Source organism: Myxocyprinus asiaticus, chromosome 22 (assembly GCF_019703515.2).
Source record: "Myxocyprinus asiaticus isolate MX2 ecotype Aquarium Trade chromosome 22, UBuf_Myxa_2, whole genome shotgun sequence".
In the NCBI taxonomy this organism is placed as follows: Eukaryota; Metazoa; Chordata; class Actinopteri; order Cypriniformes; family Catostomidae; genus Myxocyprinus; species Myxocyprinus asiaticus.
Genome location: NC_059365.1, coordinates 13,128,220 through 13,146,057, shown reverse-complemented (window position 1 = coordinate 13,146,057; position 17,838 = coordinate 13,128,220).

Genomic DNA, 17,838 nt, shown 5'->3' with positions numbered 1-17,838 from the left:
CATTGAGCAGGCTGTGGTGTTGCTGTGACATGGCATGGAGCAGACTAAGGATCTGGGGCAAAAGATGGCGCTAGCTCAGCGACCATGACGAGGAACTCTGGCTTGGCAGCCATGACGTGGGACTCTGGCTTGGCAGCCATGACGTGGGACTCCGGCTCGGCATCCACCTCCCCACAGTGAACCAATTATCTGCAGGGCAATGTCGATATACTGAGCCAGATTGAGGGAACTGCGACCACCAGGCATCAGGGAAGAGATTGGCTCATTCAATCCCATCCGGAAAATGTCCTTGAGGGCGACTTCATTAAAGTCCACCTGGCAGGCCAGAGCACAGAAGTCCTCCACATAATTTTCCAAGGATTGATTTCCCTGGTGAAAACGAAGAAGCTGGACTGCTGGGTTAATTTTGGTCGGTCAGGTATTCTGTAACGTAGGCAAAGAGTCGATGATGTGTGATGAACACAAGTGCAGTTTTATTTACAAACGTGATATCCAGAAACCCTAACTACAAACGTGAACAAATACAAAAACATGAACTACTTAACTAGACTTGACAATGTATAAACAACACATTGTATAAACACAGAATGTGTACTTTTAATTTATGCATTTAAATGCATTAAACAGTCATTTTAGTGAATTGTGAACAAATTTATTGTTAAAAATGTTCATTTGACAGTAGTTTTTTATACTATTGTCCAATAAAGTGTTTTACTGCCAAAATATTGGTTTTTATGTGGGAAAAAAAAAACAGGAAATAAGTAAAAATACTTAAAGTAATAGTTCAATATTTTGAACCCTAGGCCCAAATGACATGTTTTCATGATCCCTATTAGTAGAAACCAGAACTTTGCTAACTCCCCTGCTCCACCTGTCCAGTAACACCGGGAAGCCCCCTCTTACTCTACTGCATGGGCATATGCGACAGTCTTTGAAAATTATGATAAATGCTTTTCAAAACATGACGCTCACAGTACAATCATACCGGTGTAAGTACGTTTTATGTAGTGCATCAGCTAAGCCGGTGTAAGCTCCATGAGCCAGAAGAATCCAAAAATAACTGCTTACAGAAACTTTTTTTTTTTTACAAGGCTATTAGGTTTCTACTAATAGCGTATTATTACACTGCGATCGCCGTGTCTTGCAAAACAAAGTTTATCATTGTTTTCAAAGACTCGTATGCCCATGCAGTAAAGTAGGAGGGGGCTTCCCGGCGTTACCGGACGGACAGACCAGGGAGCTAGCGAAGTTCTGGTTTCTAATAATAGCGATCATGATGAAAACGTCATTTGGGCCCAGAGTTCAATATACCAAACTATCCCTTTAATAAGTAGCTACATTCAAAGTGAATATCCTGGATATTTACAGAATCAGACATTTTAAGGATTTAACCAGTTTTTACACATTCGTTTAAATATAGGTTTGAAGATGTTCAAATGGCAAAATCAAATTCAAAATACATCCCCAAGTAATTCATATTGACTGCAAATCTCTATTTACACTACACAGCTTTCATATTGAAAATGTCAAAATGCTCAAGAAAACAAAGTACATCACATGTTGCTTTTTAAAGCAAATCTCTTCACATTTACAGTGTTCAGCTAACATTTAAGGGATTTACATCAGCAATCCACAGTATTAAAATGCAAGTATACAAGTTTTACAAGAGTATAAAAAATAAATAGTAAAATTATAGTATAACTGACTACTTTAAAGAATCATTTTCTGTATAATTTTAGTACATGCTTAACCACACATCACATATGTCAGAGGGTTTAAACTCAGTGGGTGTTATTTTAATTTATTTCACGACATAGTGGTGAGGCACTTTAAAGGATAAGGCCAGTATACAAACACCATTTCCAGAAAAGTTGGGATATTTTGTAAAATGCAATAAAAACAAGAATTTGTGATTTCTTAAATCTTTTGAACCTTTATTTAACTGACAAAGTATAAAGAAATTACTTTTAATGTTTTGGCTGACCAACTTGATTATTTTGTAAAATATAAACAAATTTTGAATTTGATGCCTGCAACACTCTCAAAACAAAGTTGGGACAGGGGCAAAATGAAAATGAGTGAAAAGTTTATAGAATACTTAAGTTACACTGTTTTGAAACATTCCACAATAAGCAGGTGAATTGGTAACAGGTGAGGGTATCATGATTGGGTATAAAAGGAGCATCCACCAAAGGCTCAGACTTTGCAAGCAAAGATGGGTCATGACTAACCACTTTGTGCCAAACTTTGTGAGAGAATTGTCAAACAGTTAAAAAATAAAATTCTCAATGTAAGATTACAAAGAATTTAGGTCTTTCACCATCTACATAATATTGTGAATAGATTCAGGGAATCCGGAGAAATCTCAGTCTGTGTAGGGCAAGGCCAGAAACCACGGTTGAATATGTGTGACCTTCGAGCCCTCAGACGCCATTGCATGAGAAACCATCATGCTACTGTGTTAAATATAGCCACATGGGCTCGAGAGTACTTAAGGAAAAGGTTGTCACTTATCACAGACCGCCGCTGCATCAAGAAATGCAACTTGAAACTCTATTACGCAAGGAGAAATCCACCGAGTTCTCTGGGCTCGAGCTCATCTCAGATGGTCTGAAAGATAGTGGAAATGTGTGCTATGGTCAGATGAGTCCATGTTTCAGCATGTTTTGGGGAAAATCAGATGTCAAGAACTCTGTGCCAAAGACGAATGGGACCATCCTGATTTTTAGCGAAAGGTGCAAAAGCCAACATCTGTCATGGTATGGGGGTGCATCAGTGACTACGGCATGGGTGACTTGCATATGTGTGAAGGTACCATTGGGATTTTAGAGAGACATGGTACAGCAGCGTGGCTTTGTAGACACAGATTGTGTGTGCTTGACTGGCCTGCCTGCAGTCCAGATCTGTCTCCTATTGAAAATGTATTCCGCATCATGAAGAGGAGAATCAGACAACGATGACCACGGACTGCTGAGCAGTTGAAGTCTTGTATAAAGCAAGAATGGGCAAACTTGCAAAACTGCAACAGTTAGTATCCACAGTTCCCAAACGATTAAACAGTGTAATTAAAAGGATAGGTGATGTAACACAGTGGTAAACATGCCTCTGTCCCAACTTATTTCGTGTGTTGCAGGCATCAAATTCAAACCTTGTTTATATTTACAAAATACAATTAAGTTTGTCAGTGAAAACATTGGAAATCTTTTCTTTGTACTATTGTCAGTTAAATAAAGGTTCAAGAGAATTAGCAAATCACAGATTCTTCTTTTTACTGCATTTTACAAAATATCCCAACTTTTCTGGAAATGGGGTTTGTACATTTATACTTATTGTCACCATGGCCTATGACAAGAGCAAAACCTACAGTGCATTCCAGCTATGGCCCATATAGCCACCATCAGAAACACCTTAAATTATGTAGCTAATTGAACTCCACTGTATTCCAGAAACCTGTGAAAACAAGTCACAGCCCTATATTTTTTCTTTGATCAGCATAATTCCTCATTACACTTTTCTGGGAAACAACTTCATGAAGTGTCATTGTAACAATAAATTATGCAGACCAAAGCAAAATTACAAGTTTGTGACTTGTTTTAATTTTAGAATACCATGGAGTTCAAGTTACATGATATGAAGTATTTCTGGTGGTGGCAAGATTAACCATTGTTGTTAGTAATACAAAATCAATGCAGTTTTTGCTTTTTTCACTGGCCATGTTTACAGTAAGTAAAATACAAAATTACACCAGCTTTATCCATTAAAGTGATATTGAATCTTGGTTGAACTTTGTGTAGTACTGTCCATGCTGCAAGTCCAAAATATTGATCTTCTCCAGCAGCTGCTCCTGTGCTCCACAAGCAGGTAACGTTGAATAGCCCTCCATACACATTCATTGCATGGTGAAACAGGAAACAGAAACCAAGTGGATTCTGCTAAAATTATCCCATTGCAAACTTTTTTCACCTATAAGTGGTAAGATTAGCCTACCATTTCCTTTTTACCATCTGTGTACTGAGTCAGTAATATCTTTGCTCTTGCAGGGGGCATTTCACAATGCAAAAGGTGGCCTTTGTAACATATACTAGCAGAATCTGCCTTTTGCTCATTTATGTGCAAAAAGAGTCATTTTGAGACCTTTTTCCCTAATGCAATGAATATGTACTGGGAGGCTATACTTTGTTCCACACTTGTGAAGAACAGGAGCAGCTGAAGAAGAAGATCAGCAATATTTGGACATATGTCATGGCCACTAAACTCCACAACCCAAACTTCAACAAAGTTCAATATCATTCAAGGGAAGTGTCCCAGTCCTGATGTTCATAAAAACAAAGGTATGAGGCTGTGCCCAGCAATGAGTGCAGTTCGCAGATAAAAATCCTGAAGAAAAGGCAATGATTTCAGGAATCTTTGCATTCAGTCACAAGATAAAATATTACTATCAGGAAAGTGACAGGGGCAATGGAAGTTCACCCAAAAATTACTGCCAGGGGAGCTTTCTTCCAAACAATTGCAGTAAATCCAGCCTTTCGTCTTCAAAAAGGACAACAAATGTCCATAAAATGACTCCATGCGGCTCGTGTAGTATAATCCAAGTCTTCTGACACCATTCGATCGCTCTGTGAGTAGAAAAAATAAATAAATTTGATCCACTAATTTATGAAATTCGAGTCGATTTGCATTGTATTTACTTCCTTATAACAAACCTCGCAAGATGGAGGTCTCACTGTTGCAATACCAAACCTCGCGCAGCCACAGTGGCCCCACAAGGATCAAATGGATAAATAATAATGGATATTATTGGATAATGGATATACAGTATAGATCAAATTTAATTTTTTGCCACTCTCAGAGCAATCGTATGGCTTCAGAAGACTTGTCCATCATTGACTATGCAGATTTCAGATTAAAAACAGTCCACATTTTCCACACCTGGATTGCCATGGTCATCTGTTGTAGATCTCCGCAGTCTTTCCACATGACCTGAAATCCCAAAATAAATATTTTGAAATACTCTGTATTCCATTCACACACACCAGCATATGTTCCACAGACACAATGCAAAACCTCAACCAGAAATTCAGTTCTAATGAGGGTTGAAAATTGAAGGGGGTTAGCCTTAGCAAACATCTCCCCTGTGCTCCCGACTACGGTCTGGAAGCTGAGCAGGAAAAGCTAACAGTAACATAACATTTTTGGCTGCTATGTAATGTTAGCTAAATTTATAGAAAGCAACATTATTTACTTGACTTAGCTGCAACATTTTACTACCTACTTATCCAGTGTTAGAAATGTCAGGTACAAGCTTAGAATAAACTGGTGCACAACTTTGTCCTGTACACATACATCTTGATAGTTAAATTATATTTAAAATTTCACAGGCATGAGCATCAATGGGGCCCCCACCACCCAATTCCCTTATAGAAGAGCCCTGGAGCTCTTCTACCAAAGGCCCAGAAAAATAAAATGCTTACAGGCAGGATGTAGCCTATGTCACCAAGTTTTAGATTGAGAAATATTTGTAACTCGGTGTAGAAGCCATTTGTTAACTTTTTACTTCTTTGTAAATAAATGGTGTAAGTAATGTTCTGTGTTGTGGCATTTCATTCTTTGATATAAATTTCTACAGGTAAATGTCTAAATTAAGACACAAAAGGCAAACATGAATAATCCTATCTATAATGACCATGAAGTAATTTTATTCATTTTAAGCTATTCCAACGCACGTGAATATGGGCCGGTGTTGCATGCTCGTGGGCATAAAAAAATCGAGGAGAAACACTGAACACATTATTATAAATATCAATTGATAACAACCTTGTCATCTCTTTATTGTAAATGATCTCTTCATATGTTTATAATGCAATGGGACTTCAGCCCCAGCATTCAGTTGGTTTCTAGTAAAATTTATTCTAACATACTAGAACAAAATAAAGAATCAAATTAAATGAATAAAATAAATAGATGTCAATATATTGGAGAAAATATATAATTATTTTGTTATATATTATCTAAAAATTGCTAATTGCTCCTTTAAAGGTGCAGTATGTAAGATTCAGAAACCCTTGTTATTAATGACACCTGTGGCCATTAAGTGAACTGCAGCCAGCTACCTATTGCTCATGCTCCTGCTGTGAACACTCCATAGGGATGTGAGCGAGCAAGCATCCAAAACAATGATGTAATATACAAAGAGACTGAACGTGATTCACTGGCATCATGCTGACAGATGAGGTAGCATAATTAAAAATTACACAGTTATGATTGTTTTACTACAAACTTTGAGACTAATCTAAAACTACTTATTAGCTATCATAGCATACTGATACACACATACAGCTGCATACTACCGAACTATACCATATAGTTTACTGTTGCAATGCACTGTTATGTTGCACTATTGTATGTTTTGTATGTCATATGTTGTACTATGATCAAGAAACCAGCGTATTTGCTTAAATGTATCCTGTATATCTGACTTTTAGTATAAAGAGAAGATCGTTGAAATTATGTGAAATTTACAAAGCAAGGTAGCTAAGGATCAATCCTTATGGCACTATATTTCACATGCTTTGTAGTTATGCTTATCTGTCCAATAAGAATGCCAATTCAGGGTCGGTTTTGAAAGGTCCCTCCAGGAATCAAATGTCCTGCCAATGTTCACTCTAGTTTTCGCTCGACCATGATCACGTTCCCGCTTAGCCAGACTGGATTCAGTAGATAAACCTTTTTTTTTTTTTTGGCTTACTCTGAGTTTGTGTAGGAGTCAGTGTTGTGCTGGGAGCCGGACATTTACTGGATTCCATCTCATCTCTAAGATAACATTACCTAGTGTTGCAGACTGTCTGTTTACGCGGAACAGAAGCTATTACTGAGGCAAGGCTCTCGGGAGCACGTATAAACTTCACATCCTTTGGATTTTCCCAGCAAAAGCGACCCTCTCCTTTCGCATGAAAATCAGTCTACAGGCTTTAATAGGCAACTTAGGAAGTCCGGGAACGGCTCATTTTTTTAAGTTGCATTACAAGCCATTCACACATTGGCAAAAAAAAGGTGAATGTTACATGAAAATTGTTACATATTGCACCTTTAAGCTCTTCCGAGAATCCCTTGGACTTCTGATGTAGATAAAGGTCTATATTTACTATATGATTCCTAATTGTCTATAAGCTATCCAGGCTTCCTCAGAGTTAGATTTTACAACAGATCGAGGGTACGGCAGTAAACAGATGTTCTACTTAGTATTGATAATATGGCAAATGTACAAATGTGAAAATCATCTTAGGATACAGTCAATGTGGGCAATACATACTGTGCATGAAAAACTGTTGTCAGATGACTTTAAACTGCCTGTTCACACTTACCTGGCTGCTGGGGCCTTCTTAAAGGAATAGTTCACCCAAAACTGAAAATTTGCTGATAATTTACTCTTTCTTCATCAGAACAGAAATTAACATTTTAGGAGTATTATCCTAACTTCAATGCAAGTGTACAGCAACCAGTTTTGATGGTCCAAAATGCACCTTTAGGCAGCATCAAAGTAATCCACACGATTCCAGTCAATCAAGTAACATCTTTTGAAGTGAATCGATACGTTTGTGTGAAAAACAAATCGCTAATTAAAACTTTATTAACTTTAAAAAATTGCTTTCTGTAAACACGCAATGCCTCATGTTGCTGTCACATGACGTCATCACGTTGCCGTGTTCACATGATAATTTAGATGTTCCGCTATGTTTACCACAGAGGAACGGATGTCACGCGAGTGTTAGGTAATTTCAAACAGCTACAGAGAACTAACCGAATGCTCTGAACTAAAGTTAAAAAAATTTTAATTAGCAATTTGGTTTTCACACAAATGTATCAATTGTCATGTGTATTTTGTTGATTCTTGTATTTCATGTCTTTTATTTTGAAAGTTTAGTTCCTGTTTCATGTCATGTGTTTCCTGTTTTCCCTCTATGTTCATGTGTCTTGTTTTCATTGGTTTATTGTTTAATTATCTTGTTTAGAGTTCTGTTTGTTCATTGGTTTGTTCTCCCATGTCCATGTATTTAAACCCTCATGTTTTCTATTGTCCTTTGTGAAGTATTGTATGTGATTGGTAACGTTGTCATGTGTACATGTTAAGTCAAGTTTATGTCAAGTTTTAAGCCATGTCAAGTTCATGTTTATGTTTCATTCATGTTTATAGTTGGGGTTTTTGGTTTTCACATTTATTAATAAATTGCACTTGGGTTCTTCATTTCATCGTCATCATCTTCGTCATTGCCAGTGTCAGCAGCCACTCGTTACAGAAATACTTCACCCAACCATGAACCCAGCAATCCAGCTCCCCCGCCTACGTCAGGGGAATCGTCCCCTGGAGGATTACGTTGAGGACTTTTGCACTCTGGCCTGTCAGGTGGACTTTAATGAGGTTGCCCTCAAAGACTGTTTCTGATTTGGACTAAATGAGCCTATCTCCACTTTTATGCCTGGCGGTCGCAGTTCCCTCAGCCTCGCTCAGTATATCGACCTTGCCCTGCAGATCACTGGTCCTACGTTCACTGTGGGGGAGGCGGATGCTGAGCCAGTGTTCCACGTCATGGCCGCCGAGCCAGACTTCCACGTCATGGCCGCCGAGCCAGAGTTCCACGTCATGGCCGCCGAGCCAGAGTTCCATGTCATGGCCGCCGAGCCAGAGTTCCACATCATGGCCGCCGAGCCAGAGTTCCTCATCATGGTCGCTGAGCTAGCGCCATATTTTGTCTCAGCAACGCCTCAGCCTGCTCCATGCCATGTCACAGCAACGCCTTAGCCTGCTCCATGCCACATCACAGCAACACCTCAGCCTGCTCCATGCCACGTCACAGCCACGCCTGAGCCTGCTCCATGCCACGTCACAGCCACACCTGAGCCTGCTCCATGCCACGTCACAGCCACGCCTGAGCCTGCTCCATGCCACGTCACAGCCACGCCTGAGCCTGCTCCATGCCACGTCACAGCCACACCTGAGCCTGCTCCATGCCACGTCACAGCCACGCCTGAGCCTGCTCCATGCCACGTCACAGCCACGCCTGGGCCTGCTCCATGCCACGTCACAGCCAAGCCTGAGCCTGCTCCATGCCACATCACAGCCAAGCCTGAGCCTGCTCCATGCCACGTCACAGCCATGCCTGAGCATGCTCCATGCCATGTCACAGCCACGCCTGAGTCTGTTCCACACCATGTCATGGCCACATCTGAGCAGTCGGACCTGGAGATGGTTCCCACCCTTGTACCCACCCTTAGTTCTCCTGAGCAGGCTGTTTTTTACATCAGTAATGTCCTGACTATACTTTGTGATAAGTTGAATGCCACTTTGGTGAATTACAGTACCAGTTTCCTTCCGAAACAGCAAAATCTGTACATTATTCCAAACTTTTGGCCGCCAGTGTGTGTGTGTGTGTGTGTGTGTGTGTGTGTGTGTGTGTGTGTGTGTGTATTATGCCCTATTAGGTTACAGTTGGTTAGAACAGATATTATTTGAAACAGACCTGGGCCTCGTTTCCCAATAATGATTGATCTTAGCGGTTAAGAACGTTTTCTACGAGCGATTTTACAAACATGTAAAAATATGTAAAAATATTTTCTTAAATGTAGCTACAACTTAATTCACCACATAATTGCATTTTGTTTTGCAGTCGTTTTGTGCAGAACGATATATTTATTTTACACAATCACTGCTTCATTCATCAGATGTGCATTTTAATATTTCGTTTTAATAAATTGCTCTTGTGGGTTTAGATTAAAGCTTCCAGGATCAGTGAAGACAGCGGAGACCCTGTGTATGGTCCTGCTTATGACAACAAGCATTCATTGAATATAACGAGATTCACGGTGTTTTTGCGGAGACGCATGAAAGCTGCGCTTTAGGGACATTCACCTGTGGAGGGAACACTGTGCCTAATCCCAAGCGTCCGACCAACCGATAGTCCCAGTGGCGCTTGCGGCCGTACGCACTGTGCGTACCATGAGCGCTGCGACTGACATGAGAAATATTTACTCTCAGAATATTTAATCAATCATGAAATGCGTCCCGTATTTCTGTTGGCTGTTTAAAAGAACTAACAATGCCCAATTTGCGAATGAATCATTCTTTTGAGTCGGTTCTTTTCAGTGAATTGGACAAACAGGCTTACAAAATGGTCTGAATCGATTCATGATTCAGTACAATTCGTTAAGAGCGCTCTTTTACTGAATCATTTGGAGCGGTTTCTCACACAGTAAAATAGTATCGGGATATTTACGAATACAGAGAACAAACAGCACTGGATACAGTGGAAACTTACCTACAGTCAACTGAAACAAAAGGCTGTCTTTTTGAGAGGTAACTTTGAGGAACTTAAGCTAGTGCTGTGGCATGTGAACAAGGGGCTGTTCGAACTTAAAATGTTTTTGCGTCCCCTCGCGCTGTTTTTCAATTGTTTTCCTTGTATACATTCGCTAGATGGATGTCTTTTGACAACTGCGTCACGTTTCACTGTGCTTTTAGCATCTCTCATTTTTAGACGCTGTGTCAAGTTAAAAAACTTCTTCAACTGATAAAAACGCATCTCGAGACACCTGCGTTCTGCTCTATTCGTTGTGGTGTATTTTGCTTTTTTGCGCGAAAACGCGTCTGTCTGAACAGTTACTGGAAGAAATGTTTTAGCCAATAGTTACATGACTGCTACGCATATTCGAGAAAATAAAGCAAATGCTTATCTCAAAGTCACCAGAATTGAACGCTTTGGTGTTGTTGTTTTTTTACAAAATAAAAAATAAAATAATCTCACAGGGGAGCATGATAATAAGGTTTATTAGGCAGATTTAGAGGTCTAGAACCCGACGGGTTTCGGGTCAGGTTCAGGTCAATTTTTCAAGTAGGGCTTCGGGTTCAGGTTTGTATGAATGAAAAAATATGAGGCCTACCGAACTTGTTTCGCGCTCTCACTCACAGACACGCACGAACGGACGAGTTAGGGGCCGTTCACACCGAACGTGTTATTGCGCGCGTCTGTTCTGTTTTCCCATTGTTTAAACACATGCTGGGCTAATGTCTTTGACATTTGCACCGCTTCTCGCTTTTTCTCCAGCGTCTCAAGCAGGACCGGCACATTTTAAACACCATGTCAAGTTAAAAAGAAAGACACCTGCACTCTGTTTCATTCTTTGCGCTGCTTCTATATTGTTTTTAGCGCAGTTGTCACAAAGATTCAATATTCTAAACAATTTAAGGCTGCGTAGAGGGGACTGTTGCAGTGTTTCATTTTATTCCAGATTGTTCTGCACCAAGTGAAGTTTCATTAAATAAATAGTAAGTCAATGCTTTTCCCCCCTTCTGCTCTACTGTACTAAGGTGGGCTGTGCCTTGTTAAAACAGTGTATGTTTACAGTTTCAGTACTGTTAGGAATGTTGCCTATATGCTTACATATAATCAGGGTTGGGAGGGTTACTTTTTAATGTATTCCACTACAGATTACAGAATACATGCTGTAAAATGTAATTTGTAATGTATTCTGATAGATTACTCAAGGATAGTAACGTATTCTAAATACTTTGGATTACTTCTTCAGCACTGGTAGATTTTTTTTTTTTTTTTTCTTGTTTTGACTATAAAAGTAAGACAAAATACACATGTTAAAAATACATTCTCTGAAAAACCTAAATATATTATGCAGTGTTTTTTTAAGATAAATCAAATTGATCTTGTTTTAAGGATTTCTAGATATTTTTACAGGAAAAAATTAAAAAAATTATCAAGAATAAGATTTTTGCCCTATCAAAGGTCTTACTAGAAAAAAGAAATTATGATCCAATGTAAATTTCTTGATAAAAAAATATGATCGTGCATGTAAAATGGCTAGAAATAGCATTTAAGCTTAGCGTAAAGCTGACAATTTACACAAGGTTTATTTCTATTTCTTCTGCTCCAAACTTACTTCAAACTTACTTCTCTGTCTGCTCGTATGAATGTAACACATCATAAGAAAGTGTTTCACTGCTGTTCAAATGCACTTTGGATCACATCATTTATATGTATAAATGTTTCCATCTGAAAGAACTAAATATTAAATGAAACAAATGACAATAAAATGCAACGTAATCTCTTCAGTAATCAAAATACTTTTTGAATGTAACTGTATTCTAATTACCAATGATTTAAATTGTAACTGTAGTGGAATACAGTTACTTATATTTTGTATTTTAAATACGTAATCCCATTACATGTATTCCGTTACTCCCCAGCACTGCATATAATACAGCCTATTGCAACAGTACTTGCTCGAAGAAATTAGATAGTAAGCGATTTCAGGTTCGACTGTATCGTTCGGGCCGGGCCAGGTCGGGCCACACATTCTCAGGTAAGGGTCGGGTTTCATTTTAAGGTCCGTGCAGACCTCTACGGCAGATTTCTGTTTGTACCCTCAGATTAAGTCCTGCATGCACCCATGGACAGACCAACCGAACGTCTGACCGAATGTCTTGTGCTTTGAACGTCTTGCACAGCGGGTGACCTAAATGACATCTTCATGTGACGACCTGGTGTGACCTCAACGTCTTGAAATTAGCTGGTTTTTAACAAGGTAAGGAGCCAAGCTGTTGTTTAAAGACTATAAATGGACAATACAGGCACTAGATGTAGATATCTTATACCTAAAACAATACTCAACCATTTTTCCTGCATCCTGCTGTGCAGTTAGAGAAAGGTGTTGTAGGCTATTCTGAGTCATTCTGAGTGATGAACTGATAGCTATAAAAAAAGCTACCACCTGTCTATCATGACTTTCTCTGATAATTTTGAATGAAGCTTACACATATTCCATGACAGAAGGATCTAAAGTTCTGTTTTCATTTTTCAAAGGCAACGTGAGTGTGTTACTTAAAGAGAGCAAACATACATACATACAAACAAAGTCTTAATTCATGTCTGTCTAGTTTTTCATATTATTTTATTATTCATATATATTATTTTTAATAATATCATATATTAAGAAACCTAGAGACAATAAGGCTAAAAAGAGTGCTCATTGACATTGAGGAATTTCAGACAAATCAGTATAAGAATATAATTTTTGAGATCTCCCCATCTGAGGCTGTAGGAGTGTTTGATGTGAAAGCTAAGTTAATGGGAATCCATTTGGAGACATTAATGCTGGAATAACAGGACCTTCTCCAGTTACAATATAAGGGGGTGGCAGTGATGAAGCTGTTTGATAGAGCTACTATAAATGTGAACCATCTCATTTTCCTACTCAACAAGAAGTTCTATGGCAAATAGAGACTCAGAGAGGGACTTCTCAGACTACTGTACACCAAATGAAGCCTACACCACATGCATCTTTACAGTTTAAATGTGTCTTTTCTGCACTACTCTGACTACGCCTGCATACCTTTTGTGCCTTTGTCAAAGGATAGATTCCTTGAATGTACATTATTAAATGCATTGTTGATCCCCAGCCTTAATCATCCGGATATGTAATGGTTGATAGTTGTCCATTTTTACTGAGATTATCAGTGTCCAAAGAGTATCAATACTAGTTTGCTTCGATCTTTTGCCAGCTGCATTTGCATGAGATTTGTGTACATGTACTTTGTATATGTTATATGTAAAATGAACATTTTTATTACTTAACCTAATCTTTGGGAGAAAATAAATAGTTTTTTAGTATTCCTATGCTATAGGAATGAAAATGAGTGTTAAAGCCACATTCCTTCAAATTTTATCGAAATATATTTATTAGAGCAACTTGTAACCCAACTTCAATTTGTAACCCAACAATGAATAGGTACACTTAACTGACTGGTCAAAAATTATGATAATTGATTTTATATATATATATATATATATTATTTTTTATTATTATTTTTTTTTCTGAGCATTCAGATACTCGCATTATGGACGAGTTAACTTCCCACTTATTTTTGTAGCCTTGTGTCCATTGTTTTGTCCATTTTTCTTTGTTATACGGTGCCTTAACTTGAATAAACTGTTAGGGGAAAAATAAATAATAATAATAATAATATAATATATTAGTTTTTATATAATCATTTTTTACTCATTTTTCATATAATTATTTGTCAAATTCCTTAATTTTATGTTATGTGCTCTATTGTCTCAAGTTAGAGATAAAGAGTTTAAATTTCAAGGTCTTCAATGTCATGGGACGATGTTGTGAAGAAGTAATTGTCCATTGACTTTGCATGGTATAGTAACACTTGTTGAATTTGTGCTGGTCAGATAAATTTACACTGAGTATTGAGAAAGACGCGTTTAAGATTATTCAATAAACTGCTAATTTTTACCATCACTTCTTCTCCTGCCTTATGCTATATTCCCCCTGCTGACTCTTGAGCTGGTAGGAGATTGAGTTAACATAACAAGCAGTTTATGTTGACTGGTTTTGGATATCAGACAGAACTCTGATATATGGATATCTTCTGATGGTGAGAGGTCTTGTGTACACTGGATCTAACATGCATTTTCACTGCCTCGTGTTTTCATATTCTAAGCATATCATTGAATACTGTACATAGCATCACATCTCTGTCTATAGGCTATATACATAGGCGGTGGGTGAATTAATTGCAGGATAAGGGTATGTAAATCAAATTAAGTAAATAAATAAATAGATAACATTTAAAATACAAATAAAATTGTCCCATCTCAATCCACACATTAATTTCAAGATTTTCAAATTGCAGGTTCTGCCTACTGTACAACATTCACACTCAATACAAAACACTCCAAATGAATAAATTGTTGATTATTGTTATTTTCACAGACACCAGTATTCATATTGATAATTATACATCTCAAATTGATGCCTATTAATCCATCATTCTTTAGTCAGTCTCTTTATTAGGGCTGGGTATCGCCAGGAACCTCACGATACAATACGTATCACCATACATAAGTCACGATTCAATATATCATGATACATCACAATATCATGATTCAATTCAGTTATGATTCACAAGCTCTTGATTCAATTCCAATTAATTTGGGTATATTTCAGTTATAATGTCCGTATTTGCTCATATATGAAAGATATGAACAACGACCCTCTTATTTAGACAATCTGCTTCGTCTTTATTGAACTGTTGGACAAGATATAAATACACACACAAAATATATATAAAATATTGATACTGGGATCGCTACAATAGCATGAGAAAAAGTATCACGATATATCGATATTTGATTGTATTGGCACAGCCCTACTCTTTATCCCTCCTTCCATGAAATCTAGTGAATCTCCAGATGTCATCATGTGCAGTTTTAAGAGAGGTTTTAGAGCCTTCTTTCACAGTTTATTGGCCAGAGGACCTTCTCCTGGATCTCTTCTGAGCTTCCGAAGTTTTGTCTGTAAAACATATTCATACATTCCCCCATTGTCTATTGTATATTTATGTTTACTATGTTTCCATCATAGGTTACATTTGTGCTAAACTTTTCTATTCTAAGTATATATTTTTATTTTCTAAAACAGGTATATAATAAACAGTTTAGAGCATTCCAAACACTGTTAAATCTTTTATCTTTTGGGATTACACAAAAAAGCTGTATATGGAAGTATCTTGTTTCACCAAAAAAGGCTCACTTTTCAAGGTTGTCTCCGTTTCAGTATTATTGAACAAATTAACAAATTGACGCCATCTTCGGGACACTCAAAGGTACTACATTATAAGTATTTAAATTAAGCCAAACTACATCAAACTTGTAAGTCATAAATGGTATATCATAAGATATAAGATTCATTGGTCTTGCAATGTTCCTCATTTGTAAGTTGCTTTAGCTTACAAGTAAATACAAAAAAAAAAAAAAAAACATTATTCATGAATATATATATATAGCGCAAATAATAACATAAATTACATAATATAAAATATATAACTACAAACTAATAAAAAGTGAATAAATCTAAGCATGATCTTTTATTTCAAGAACTAAAGAGAAATATCGACACCGAATGAATTTTAATACAATTACTAAATGGCGTAATTTTTCACAAATGAACCTCATGAATGTCAAAGTGATAAGGTTTATTAAAAACAACTCTAAGCGTTCTAATTTTACATTTAGGTCTACAGTCAGCTGAATCTGTAAATTATTTACCTAGAAGAGTGTGCGCACAGACAGGTTAAACTTTGTAATTAATTAAGATTGCAATTGTTTTAAAATGTCACATTCTTTAAAAACTCTCAAAGTAAATTGTAGAATAAAATATCCTTAATATTATAAATTATCTTAAATCCTAAATTATGGTCGATAATTGTCATATCAGCGACGTACAAACAATGAGCCAAAACGAAATTAGATATAATTTTTATAAAATCATATCCAACACGTTCCTACATGTGCTTACGCGTTGCTAACATGTACCTATTATGGCAAGCCAAAAGGCTCACAATACGCTATAGACAAATCGCGTTTTCATGTTTTAAACTAACTTGGCGCCGTAAAATACGCCGTAGTGATGGCAAACGGCGTAAAAAAAAACGCGTGAAAAACGTTACAAACGCCGTATTTCACGCCATTTTCCTGTGTGTGAAAAGCGCCGCTTTAAACGCCGTTTGGATTGCCACACGACGCAGTTTAAAATGGCGTTTTGGTTGCACAAATACGCGCCTTACTTACGGCGTTTTCCTTATAGTATAATGAGTCCCGCCCGCTGATTTCCACAGCCAGTAAGTTTGAACTGTTCTCACCCAATCAACAATGAACTGAGTCAGACCAGACAAGTTCATGGCTGCCAAACAAATGTGCCTGTGTGAAGTAACTTTGATATAGCCTATTCACTTCTACTAACATGAAAAATATTGTTAGTCTGCTTTCCCAATGAAATGCTAGCACCTCTTTGTCAGAGATGAATCTAGGATTTCGGTCTTAGGAAGTTCAGCCCCCAATGAGGGTATATGATGAAAATATTTAATATCTATTGCAGTATTCCACTAAAATGCATATATGGGTAATCACTTGTGAGCAGAGGCAATTTAATGAGTTCACCTTAGATGGGATAAAACTTTATAAACATGTAGCTTAAGAACAGTATAACTGTGGTATAGATGTTAAGTCCTATACCTTCAGTGTGCAACTGTGAGAGGGTACAGGTTTGAATCTTGCTTGACTTATTTTTATTTATTTTTAATTATTATTATAAATAAATGACAGTGTTTGTCAGTTGATGTATACACAGACTTCAAAGGGAATAAAAACTCTCTCCCGGATGAGCTTAATACTTTTTATGCTTGTTTCGAGGGAAACAACACCATCTTCGTGGAGAGAGCTCCTGTGATCGAAGCTACAGAGGTTAGTTCACTCTCCGTCTCTGTAGCGGATGTAACCTGATCCTTCCGACGGATGAATATCTGTAAAGCCGCGGGTCCAGATGGCATTCCAGGCCGCATCATCAGAGCGTGCGTGAACCAACTGGCTGGTGTTTTTAAGGACATTTTCAACCTTTCCCTCTCTTTGTCTGTGGTCCCCACATGCTTTAAAACGTCCACTATTGTGCCTGTACCAAAGCAATCCAAAATCACTTGTTTAAATGACTGGCATCCTGTTGCTCTGACCCCCATCATCAGCAAATGCTTTGAGAGGCTAATCAAAGATTACATCTGCTCTGTGCTGCCTGCCTCACTGGAATCACTGCAGTTTGCTATACTGCAATAACTGCTCCACTGATGATGCCATTGCATCTACAATACACAATGTCTCTCTCCCACCTGGAATAAAGGAACACATACGTGAAAATGCTGTTTGTAGACTACAGCTCAGCATTCAACGCCATAGTGCCCTTCAAGCTTGATGTAAAACTCCAGGCTCTGGGCTT